General features: G+C 33.7%; 1 protein-coding gene across 2 annotated transcripts in view; it reads left to right on the forward strand.

The window, feature by feature from the left end:
- Positions 1-366: 366 nt before the first annotated feature.
- LOC126844775 (uncharacterized) overlaps positions 367-12,306 on the forward strand; it is a 60,277-nt gene continuing 48,337 nt past the window's right edge. For both annotated transcript variants that reach the window (XM_050583175.1, XM_050583176.1), the window contains exon 1: positions 367-1,021. The gene's annotated coding sequence lies outside the window, so the exon portion shown is untranslated. The remainder of the gene's footprint in view (positions 1,022-12,306) is intronic.

Consider the following 12,306-nt stretch of genomic DNA (forward strand, 5'->3'; position numbering starts at 1 on the left):
ACAAAACAGTTAAAGTTACAGATACATATTTTTATCACAATTATCTGTGGTTTAAATTATGCATTATTTAAGATTTTAAATTTATATAAATTTACTTTTAACTATACTTATACAAAAGCTAATTATTGGATTAGTATAATCGTCCGCGAGTGGTGTTAAGACTTAAGGGGAGGGGATGTTTAGAAATGCACATTTTTTTTTCTTCCCCTAAATTCAAAAGGGGAGCCCTTCTCCGGTGGCGTCATCGTTAACCGCCGCCGCCGGTCAATTTAGGCAAAACGCCACGGGGAGCGCTCGCGCCGCCGGTCGGCCGCCGTCGTGCGGGCACCACCGCTCGCCGAGGCCCCGGGAGTCGCTTGCCGTACGCCGTGAGAGCACGTTGCCCGTGTGTCAGTCATCCACGTTGATAACGTTTTTATATACTTGGATATATATATATATTGTATATCTATATACACTACTTAACTCGCTTCGGTTCAGCTGCGCGCGCGCCCCGCGCTCTCCCGGCCACCGCGGACCGTTCTTATTATTTTATTTTTCCGTTCGCCGACGACACCCTTATCACACGGAACTGTCGACCTTGTGTGTATGTGATAACGCGATCTTAATTATTTTTTTTTTTCATAATCGATTTCGCAACCCCATCTTCAACACCGTAGACATTTTACATATATTATGATCAAATATAATAATATTATAATACCGAGTTTTCGGCGTACGCTATCGTCGTAAGGTTCGACCTACACACGCTATTATTTTCTAACCGTTACCGTGTGTGTGTGTGTGTTTTTTTTGTGTATTGTGTCGGGCGAGCGCTTCGTGTACGGTCTCGAGGGGTCGGTTTTATTATTTAAGACAACCGGGTCGTAACGACCACGAGGATATTATTATTATTACTGTATACTGTTATTATTGTTCATTTGGCAACGGTAGCCGAACGGCGACGATCGACGACACGCAAACCACCGGCGGACGCCCAGCGCAAACGCCACCATCGCAATCCGCCTCGCTTGTTCGATTTGTGAGTACTGCACAAAACAATACCTATTATAATTTTTTTTTTTTAATTATTATGCTTTACGTTGACAACGTACACGGATCATTTTTTATGTACGCGGTACAATATTATGTGACATCATTGTCGATAAGGTTATAAACGGACGATGACGGCGAACCGAGAGAGAGGCGAAGGGAGAGAGTGTGGAACGAGTCGTAGTGCACAATAAATAGGGTACAATATGTGTGTCGGTACATCTATAACATTATTGTTGTTGGTCGATATTGCGTTATTATTTTGGTTTTTTTCGGTGATTCATACAGAGGCTGGGTGTTTTTTGCTTTCTTTCTAGGGCAGCAACATAGGCGGCTGCTGCTGCTGCTACGATTTCCCCCAAACCGGTTGTTGTGCGAGACACTGGTCGCGTGGCGCCACCGCGTGACACAGTGTTTTTTATTATTATTTTATTTCTCCCTCCCCCCACCGACAGGCGCAAAATAGTTCAATAAGATTCGGATAAAAAAATTACGATATACCAACCAACACAATGACAATCGGTGTTGGCGTTAAAATTCGGGGTTCATACTTAGCCCCTGGAAATCCTATAGGTGTTGATCTCGAGTATCTAACGCTTTACTACCTACCAGCCAAAGTACACAGGATCTTATTTTTAACGGGAGTGGGCCATTTAACCTAAGTCGTGTGCAATCTAATTTGAGTTAAGCATAATATGTTTTTTGTTTTTAAAAAGATTCGAACAAATAGTTATCAAGCATCGAGTTTTGTGTAAAACTATAATATTTTCGGAAAAAGTTTTAGGTACATTTTTTTCAAATTTGCATTATGCTAGTAAAGAGGTGTACTTATAAAAGTAGTACAAGACATTTAAAAACCATCATTTAAATTTTCACGTTTTATTATTTAAATTATTGGAATTCCATCAATAGACGGTTAGCTCCACACACGCCATACACTGCTGATTTTGTAATCATAACATTAATTATGCTTATTGTTCGAATTTCATGTATAGATTGTACTTTTTTTTCTAATAATGAAAATAACATATCTTTAAATTAAATCCACTCGTTTTACGGTTAATTAACACACTGTGTAATAACGTGGTTAGACGACGGGTGGCTGTATTTTGAGTCTAAAAACACCACTGTCACTTTTTGTCGACATTTGGAAATCAGGTCTTAAGAGTTTTCTATTTCCCATTGCTCAATTAAGTGCAAAATTCGTTTACAAAAATTACCTCATTCGATTTTTGTCGTTATTTATGATGATCCGACTAGTTTATTGTGAACTAATTTTTTTATTTTTCATTCCCAGACTTGTATGAACCCTGCAAAAAAAAAAACAGAATAGGATAAGCCTTTGATTGGTTACAATTTTTTTAACTACAATATTATCATTGTCTCTTAACGAGGCCCGAGGCTACGCCGTTATTAAGATTAATAATATAATTATTATTATAATATTTTTGGCTGCCGACGTTTTCCCCGTATCGTAACGATAATAGTACACTATTATTATCATCATTAACGGTATAATCATACGGGGTCATTAATATATTATTATGGTTTTTATTGTTGTAATGCTCAACTAGCTTTCTGTGAAATTTCTGGAACTTATTGTTTAATGTATGTGTATGTGACATGTGTGTTTGAGAGAGAAAATAATTGTCAATTCGGCTAAAATTGCAAAAAAAAAAAAAAATGTTCAAAAAGCATCACAAAAATGTACACAATAAATTTAAAAAAAAGCTATCCCAATCGTCGACACCGGCGGTTAATGTTGTTGTTATTATTATTATTACTAGGTATATATATATAAAAAAAAATGAATAGATAATAATTATTTAAGTATCCCGTAGTGTTAATTCCACGAGTAATTATTTCAATACCATTTATTCCTTGAAACATATTATATATATATTTTTTTTACAAGTTTTTTCGTCGCTATCGCGTAGATTGTTTTAAAAATAAAACTTAAATATATTAACCGATTATTATTTTAATCGCTACTCGTTGACGCAATATTTCCTTTAAAAAAACGAACCATGGTGATTTAATTTAATTTGGCAGCGGTTGCTGTACACGGCGTTAAAATAAGAAACAACTAAACGTTTTAGTAATAATAATTAAAAAGAACCTTAAAAGTCGTTCGCAAAAGTGTAATCTGAAAAAAGTGCGTTTTGTGAGTTGTGTTTTTTTTTCTTTAAACGAATCGTTTATAATATTATTATAACAATTAACATCGACTAAACGAACCGAATTTTTTAACAACGATTAAGTGTTTTGATTTGAAAAAAAAACCCAAAAAATTAATCATCAATATAATAAATAAATCTATTCCGTCCGTGTGCTGTGGATGAAATACTTACGGCCTACAGCCGGACAGACTTCTTATGTATGTGTGTGTGTTTGTTATATTAATAAATATGTATGTGTATTTTTTTAAAAAACTCTATTCACTGCTGGGTCTCTCTTTAAAAAAAAAAAAAATTTAAATCGTCATTATCATAATAATGCGTTTGTGTGCCATAAACGACGTCGTGTATTGGTGTTGTGCCGTGTATGTATATATGTGATGTGTGCAAGGAATATAATATTGTTATGACTTGTATAAGTAAGTACAGCTATATAGTAGTATACTGCAACTGCGACGGCTGAATTACAATAATTATATTAGAAGAAAAAAAAATATATATATGTATACGACCCGACTACGATGATATATATATATTTATAATATATATATTATTTTTTTAAACAGTCTTCGTGTAAAATGTGTGTGTGTGTAACACAAACAGAATAGGAAAAAAAAACCAACGGTTGGTATACCAACTGGGCCCGTACGAAAACATTATCGTCTGGTCGTTAAAATTCATTTAGGAGAAAAATAAATAGCGGTTTGTGTGTGCGAGCTCGCCTAAAAACTTGCCGTCGTTAATGTTTTTTTATGGCCTCGCCCGGTACGTTAGGTTAGGTCGTCTCTCCGATAGAATATTATATATTATATTTAAATAAATATACAAGTAAAAGGCTACGGCGGGTCTTAAAGGGGAAAAGTAAACGCGTGAAAAAAAAGGAGGCGGACAATAGGAGACCACCGGGTACGGTCAAAACGGTAAAAGATATCATTAAAAACATTCGTCGTCTTGACTTCTTGCACACTTTCAAATCACTGTATTGTTGACAACAATAATAAAATGTCAATTACATAATGTCCTAGGTCCAAACATTATACCGTGTTATACAAAACAATGAGTAGGTCTCCAATCTCGGTAGTATATAAGACGGTTTTGTCTTACCCAATTTTCCATTGCTCTTCTCTTGCCTTTTTCGATTTTCCGCCACGGTAGTTATTATCGACGACTCACGGTCGGCCGAACATCGTGCAATGTTATTTTATAGGTTTTCATGGCGATATCTCACGCACGAGCCGTTGCCCGGTTCACTATATGCTAGTAAATCTTCAATTTATAATGATGCTTATTGATCTGAATAATAACATTATATTAAATGCGGTAATGGTTAGGGCAATAGTTATGGAAAACTCCACCGGAGGCCAATACAAAACTGGCGACGTGCCACCAAAAAAATGTGGCTTATCCGAACTTTCGATTAATTATAATGTTATATTATGTTAACCTTTTGGGTCGATAGTACGCGATTTAATAATAATAATAAAAGGGCCTAATATCATTTTTTTTTTATCGGGCCGCTTTGACGGAGCTGCCATCTTTAATATTTCTATCTCACTCGGTGCATAACTGAAAATATACATAATTCTTCCGCACTAACGACGGCTAACGTTAACTAATGTTTACACAGAGGGATGTTTCGGTATTGGCTTTTTATTATTCGATGGAAACAAAAAAAAAAAAGGTTTTCGAGCTAACACAGTAAAAAAATACCCGAAGTCGCCGAAAGAAATATACTGTTGTAAGCATGTTTTTGCGTTGTGGTGTGCAGTGTGCCAGAGAAAAAAGAGGGGGCTAACCCGGCGGTCTCTTAGGTCTCTTGAGTTGATAAAAAAAATATATATATATATAATATTATATGTATATATTAATAATAATTTTTGAGCACAGCTGCGTTGTGACGGCGTGGTTCGTTAAATAACTTTTGTCGGACACTAGCGCAAGTGTTTAAGTATTATTTCATTGTTACTCTCGTGTACTAGGTATATAGGTACGGTCTGGTATCGCGTGACTGTTCTTTTTTTTTCAAGGCGACCGCCGGCCATTATACGATTTACCGTTGCCCGTTGTTAATGTATTATAGTTGATTAGCAGTAACAATATAATATCGCATTGTCGTTAACGCCGTAAACGGTTGTGAATGATATTATGTACATGTATATGTGCTCGGAAACCGGCGTTTTACTTTTTTTAAATTTTAAATTTTATCGCTTTCACAGGTAATAACAACCAGTAGTAGTAGTAGTAGCAGTAGTAGCAGCAGCAGCAGCAGCAGTAGTAGTAATAATTATTGTATAGCACCTACCTACCTATCTAATGTAGTAAAATATTTCCTACAGGAGTCGGCGTTATCGTACAGAGGCATTTCATTTATATATATATATATATATATTATATTATAATAAATTTATTTTAAAAAAATCACATTATTACTATACAGAAATACGGTGCTACGGCTCTCGAACCCCTCTCGTCCGGTTCAAAGTGTTTTTGACCTCCGTCGAATATTATAAATATTCCTAGGTCCTGTTATATTTTAATACACAAGACACACGAGGTGTCTTGCGTTTGTTCTGTAGAGGTAAAAGAGCGCATAATAATCACTCCCCAAGGTTTTTGTATATATAGATAGTATATATTATATGTAATGTTGTAAAATGTGTAAAATAATAATGACCGGCCGACCGCGGCATGACCGGGCTCGTCTTTTCGGATGTATTATTATTATTATTATTATCATTATCATCATCGTTGCGTTTATTAAATTTTAGTCGCATCCGGTTGTAACACAATAATCATTTATTTATGCATCGAAATACCGGTAATAACGAATTATCATTATCTTAGCTGTTTAGTAGTAACGTTATTATTACTATAATCATTATTATTACTGTTGTTGTTGCCCGTTGTAAATTAATACAATAAAGGAATCTTCAGGATACAATGTCTTCTTTTGTTTCGGCCGTCTCCGACTTGCACATTTTAGCTGGGTTTGAACACAATAATATGATGATGATGATGATAACCGCATACTAAGTGTATCGCGTGCAGCCAACACGATAGCTCGTTATATTATCTATTTTTTTTTATTTAATTTAAACGGTGTTGGTTTTTTAATATTATTTTATTTCCCCACTCGGGTTGTGTGTGCGTTATTTGTCTCTATTCGACAACTGGGAGCCTTAATTACACTATCGATATTGACGTGCACTTTCTAATCTATATTTACATACTGTGACATTATTATATTATATTATGTTTTTATGGAATCGGCGTAGATACAGCTGGGACGTTGTGATTATTTTCTAATAAATTAGACCACAAACGGTGTGAACCATACTTTTGTCTCGGAAACATGATTTTTATGCGTTACAGATGCGACGGAACGCAAACAAACGTTACCTACACGTTTTGACAGTTGAGAACTTTTGCTAAAAAATATGTATATTTTTTATTGGATGGAGAGTGTTACTTATGAGTAAATTTTCGGCTGACTTGACGGCTCTTTGTGATGGAAATGTCTAAATCGCCGCTTTTCTTATGTCATGACTCACTTTAGAAACACCTAAAAGTAGATTTTTTACCGTCAATGGTCACTAAAGGTATAGCTTTTTATTTGACTTTTCTTTTTGTTTCCATCTTCTCAAGTCTTCGTTTTGTTGTATTTCAATTGTCGAAATAAGTTAAAGAAGTTTTAATTTTGATATTTGAAGTTGAAAACATATTATAAACATGTATATTCACTCTGAATTGGACTGAAAAACTATCACTTTAAAATTCTGTTAAAAAGAACTTATTTTTTTTTCAATATTATTTCCATTTCCAAAGATTGTATTGATTTAAAATTGTTGTGACAAGACGTCCCGAACTAAGATACGCGTACAGGTATAGGTACGCATAATGATAAGTATATAGTATATAATATATTGTATAATACAGGATATGTATTGTACATTGTGTCTCGGTCTGCGGTCGTCACGTTTTTTATCGAGTGGTTTTTTTAACACGCCATCGCACTAGATAAAAAATAAATTTCCCTTCCGGCAATTGACCGGGTTTTTTTTTTTGGTGCTAACCCAACCCCAGGCAATCTGGTGTGCACGATATCGAATATGAAATTTGAGTTTTGAGCAATTACAATTAATTTGTCTGACGACGCTGTGGCGTGTGTTTATATGAAATCGGCGTGTTAAAATAGGTTTTTTTTTTAATATATATTTTTTCTTTTAATTAAATTTTTTTTTTTGTCGCCCAAAGCGTTTGTTAGCGTTTTTCCAGAAGCGCCCAGACAAGTGAACCAGATATAGAGTATTATGTAAACACACTATTATATATATTATTATAATTATTATTGTGTACTATCATATTTCCAAGACTGCTGAGCGAGTGTAGACTGTAGTGTGCTGTGTGTGTATGTGTTTTTTTTTGTCTATACATATTAATTTTATCATCATCCGACGTGTGAAAAATGGAATGTCAGAGAGTAGATTAAATATGTATTTATATTTTTTTAATAATCTTCTGTAATTTAATAATTTCGAGTTCCGTCAATTTTTTTCCCACATCTTCGAGCTCGGTTTTGTTTTTATTATTAAACTCTTATGTGACGACGTCCTGGTACCGTTTTTCGATTAATTTAAAAAATACACTTGCGCTTATTTGTTTATAGCTTATTTGCATATAGCTTTACCACAAGCGCGAAACGACCGGGTTGCTACAGCAACACAGTGTTCTCTTGGAGAGTAATTTATTCGGTCGGGACGACGATATAAATCTTGTATGTTGAACATTTGATAGGTATTTTACCCTTTAACCGTGGTGACTTTGCCCACATTCCCGCCATTTATTACCCGTCTCCGCTGGTGTGCATTGAGACATGTTTTTAGTACGGTGGAATAATAATAATTTTGCACAGCGAATAGGGATGCTTTGTTCCCTACCCTCGGCCACCCTCCCCTGTATGGAATTGTAGTATTTCAGCATTGAAACGGTCTTGCGAGATGTTTCTTTTGTCTCCAACGAATAATACAATTATATTTTCAAAATGTTTAGTAGTGTGAAATATTGGTGTTTTAGTGGGACATAATAGTAGTATTACCATAATTTTTTTTTAGTGTTATTATCATCAATCCGGTTCGTCTCATCGTTAGGATCTTTAATTTTGTATAAGATAATATTATGGTTAAAAAATAGGCTATGCGACCGAACTTAATTTCTCTTTATCATACATCATAATATCGGTAATCGAGTAAAAATTTAAGTATCTGAATCGGGAAGTTTTCAAGTAGATTCGAGGACTTACTGAAAATAATAGTTTTGAATATTTCAGTTTTTTTTTATTTAGGTACATATAACGCATGTTTTTATGAGAAAAGTTTATAAAAAAAAGTTTATATACTTCTCTGGCCTGCACCTATTGCCTGTGTTGTTTATCAACGGTTTTTTATTGTAGAAAAATAAAACTGATTTCGTTAACTCGATAACACTCGGTTACATGCGTATATCAAGTAAAAAAAAATATATTCTAATACTTGGAAACTGCACGTTTAACAGCCTGTGCGATAATAGCGTTTCGAGCAAGAGCTAACATTAATCGCGTCTTATCGACGACTTGGGTTCGGCTGGAGAAGTGTTGCCAAACAAGTTTTTTGTAAAAAATTGTTGGGAAATTCGTTGCGCACAACCTCGGCCGTGTAATAAATTAATATTATTATATTTATTGTCATTTAAAAAAATGCGGACGTTAAAGAGCCGACAATATTATAATTTATATAGTATTCCGCGATAAAAACAAAATCACTGTAATGTGTGTGTGTGTACATGTGCGCACAACGTTTTATCCACCTCTCTAGGTCCGCCGTGGGTATATATAGCGGTATTAAAATTCACACATACATTTAATATAATAATGTACCTATACAAAAAACAATAGTGTGAAACTTCCAAGTCCGAGCTGATTACCGGTATGCACGCGCGAGAGAACGTCAGAGAAAATTTTCCATGGCCTATTAAATTATTTATAGGTTTGTATACAGGGTGCTTAAAAAAAAAACCAATTATCCGTTGTTTCAGATAATAGTTTGTTTGATAAATATTTGTTCAATACATATTACTTCATCTTGTCCGCCTTCAAAGCGATTGGTCACTTAACTTGTGAATATTATCTATCAAATTATTATTCCAATCTGTGAAAGTTTCGGCACGTTCTTTTTTTGTAAACTTTTTATTTCAAATAATATATTATGTTATTTGCTTAAATACAATTTTTTTTTGTATCGGACAACCTGTTATTTTAAATAATTATTTTTCGAATAAATACATTTATATTTATTATTATCATTGAAAAATGTTAGGTGAAACGGGAATGCAGTCGAGAATGTGTCGTTCGCACATGATGATATATTATAAAACTGGTTATTGACCGGTTGACATTTTTACCACAACAACTTACTATTTTCAATAATTTCCATATTTATTTTCGTAGCTAATTTAATTAAAATTAAAATTGTAATTTCTGCAGTTTTTCAGTGACCGAATCTTGCAACAACCGTTTTTGACTAAATTCTTTCGCACTATATTTTTGCCGGCATTAAAAAATACATAATTTACATTTAGGACACACGCACATACTTGATGTTAAATTATTATATTTCAATATATATATATATAGATATTATAGTCCATTGTTTGATTATCAAACCAGGCCTCGCGCGAACCGGCTTAATGGGAACGGCTCCACACGGTGATAATTATTGTTATTATCATCATTATAATAAATTATGTTTTGTACACTATATATATTATAATTTGTTGTATTTTTACACACTCTCCTAAAACAAGCGGCTTAATTCCGTGGTTAGCTGTTCAGAACGAGGGAAATCTAAAAGAGAGAAAAAAAAACCGTTGTTTTTTTATTCTGTAAATTCAAGGACGGCACGCGGCCATCACGCTTGAGGTTCACCCGACTACTTAACCGCGGCCATCTTGTCGGCGTCTACAATCTTATATTTTAGACGAGAAGCTGCTTTTTTGTTTTTCCTACGGAGATGGTGTGGGTAGAGTATAATATAATATTTCATTTGAATATCAAAACCGCAGTGAAAAAATTAATAAAAAAAAGAAAATAGATTTTACGATTTAGGCCAAGTGGTACCGGTTTTTTTTCTATACCAATAACTTAACTAGACTATCCGTGTAAACTCGTGTGGTCAGATGAGGTAGTACAATACACAATGTTAAAGTTGTAGCATAGATTTTTTGCATTGTCCAGCTAACCATCACGGTCTTGATGTGTTTTTCCTATTCACAATCATATAGTCGTCGTTATTATTATTATTCGTGCGTTAACTGTCGAAACAATGACAGGTGAAAACAAATATCATATCATGAAACCCGTATCTGTATTGGCATTTGACCGATAATGATAACGGGGCAACGCGATTAGCGAAAAGCTATAATAATAATAATAATATAATACCTAAATAATGAGCGACTGTAATGTATAAATATATAATGTATACTTGCATCAGGATGTCGGTCTGTGATAATAATGTGATTTCGAGTAAATATTTATGAATGAAAAAATGTACACCATATCAATGCCATCTATAGAAAACTGTACTCTGGAACACTGTATTTTGCGCTTACACAACAAACCGTATAATGTGTGCATATCTATAATATATTAAAATATATTATGCTAAATGTATAGCGCAAATACGGTTTTTTTTTATTGTGAATTTTAAACTATTATTCTAAAGACGGTTAGGCCGAATAAAATATACGAATTATATGTAATACAATTTTACTTGTGTATTATTATCAAACCAAGACGGTGTAGATGGCGTTATGTAAGCTCATACACTCGGTGTCCTTATAATGAAAAAGAAACAATTGTATCTACTTGTATTTATTAACGTTTTTTTTTTTCAAATAATATATATGTATTTTTTTTTATAAAACCGTCAGTTTAAGATAATAATATATGTCTATATAATACAATTCATAAAAAATAACAGCAGGTCTTAAGCAGTTATTACAACTGTATATTTAAATTTTAAGTAGAGTTTAACCTATAGTTTTAATATTGTTAAATATTTTAAGTACAGTTAGTGCAAATGGTCACATCGTAGGTCACTTTGAAAACGCGCCTAGATGTAAAAATCTGTAGACGGTAGAAATACAAAAATCGACAAAAGCATTATAAACGCTATAATGTGATTCAATTTACATTGTAAATATTGGGCAATGGTACAATTGGGGTTTATCGTGTGTGTCTATAAAAATTCGTTATCGTTGTTATTAATATATATACTGTATATTAATATAATATAGTAATGTACAGTATATTGCTGGTATAGTACCATCTAAAGAATATTTCTTACAAATTTGGAAGTAATTTGACTTTTTTTTAAAACTGTTGAAACATTTCAAATGTTTTACCCAATTTAATATACATTTTCTGATCTACAGACTTGCTACATGCAAAGAAATCAGTACAGTGGTTTCAAAATCGTTGAATAAATACATTAAATTAAAACGTCGAATCTCCAGGCAAAAACTTTAATCATGCGAAAGCCGTCCATTTTGAAAACTATTTTTTGTTTATGCTTTACGACGACTTATTGATTTTTCGACGCTGTGCTCTTCCCTTTTTGATATTCACTTCGGTATACTACTAAACGATGACTCAGACTGATTTTTATATGTTCAACGAAGGAAACAAAACGAGAGTGAGGGAGGTACGTTTTTATGTATCGTCGAGAAGAAATGCATTGAGAGTTATACAAGAGGTAAAGACCACCCGTTAGGGTAGACGCACTAAAACTTTTTGAAAAACAATCAGCATTTCATTGGTCTTTGCGCCATTGTTGACATGTAAAACTATATACATGTCGGTTGGCAATAAAGCTGGTGTCCGATATAAAACGAAAAGATCTGTTTTATTTTTGTTTCCCTTACTTCTACGAGGCGTGTACTTTTATTAGTCCTTCGCCGTCAGCTATTATTCCACGATTCGGTAACACTATATCTCTTACTGGATTCCTGAATACCTGTACAAATATTTTGAATTTACTTAAGACCCGACCGGATATCCGAA

The sequence above is a fragment of the Adelges cooleyi genome, unplaced genomic scaffold (assembly GCF_023614345.1).
Source record: "Adelges cooleyi isolate 19-005CV unplaced genomic scaffold, UGA_ACOO_1.1 ACOO_flye_CR_arks_rails_tigmint_CR_PRNA_651, whole genome shotgun sequence".
Lineage (NCBI taxonomy): Eukaryota > Metazoa > Arthropoda > Insecta > Hemiptera > Adelgidae > Adelges > Adelges cooleyi.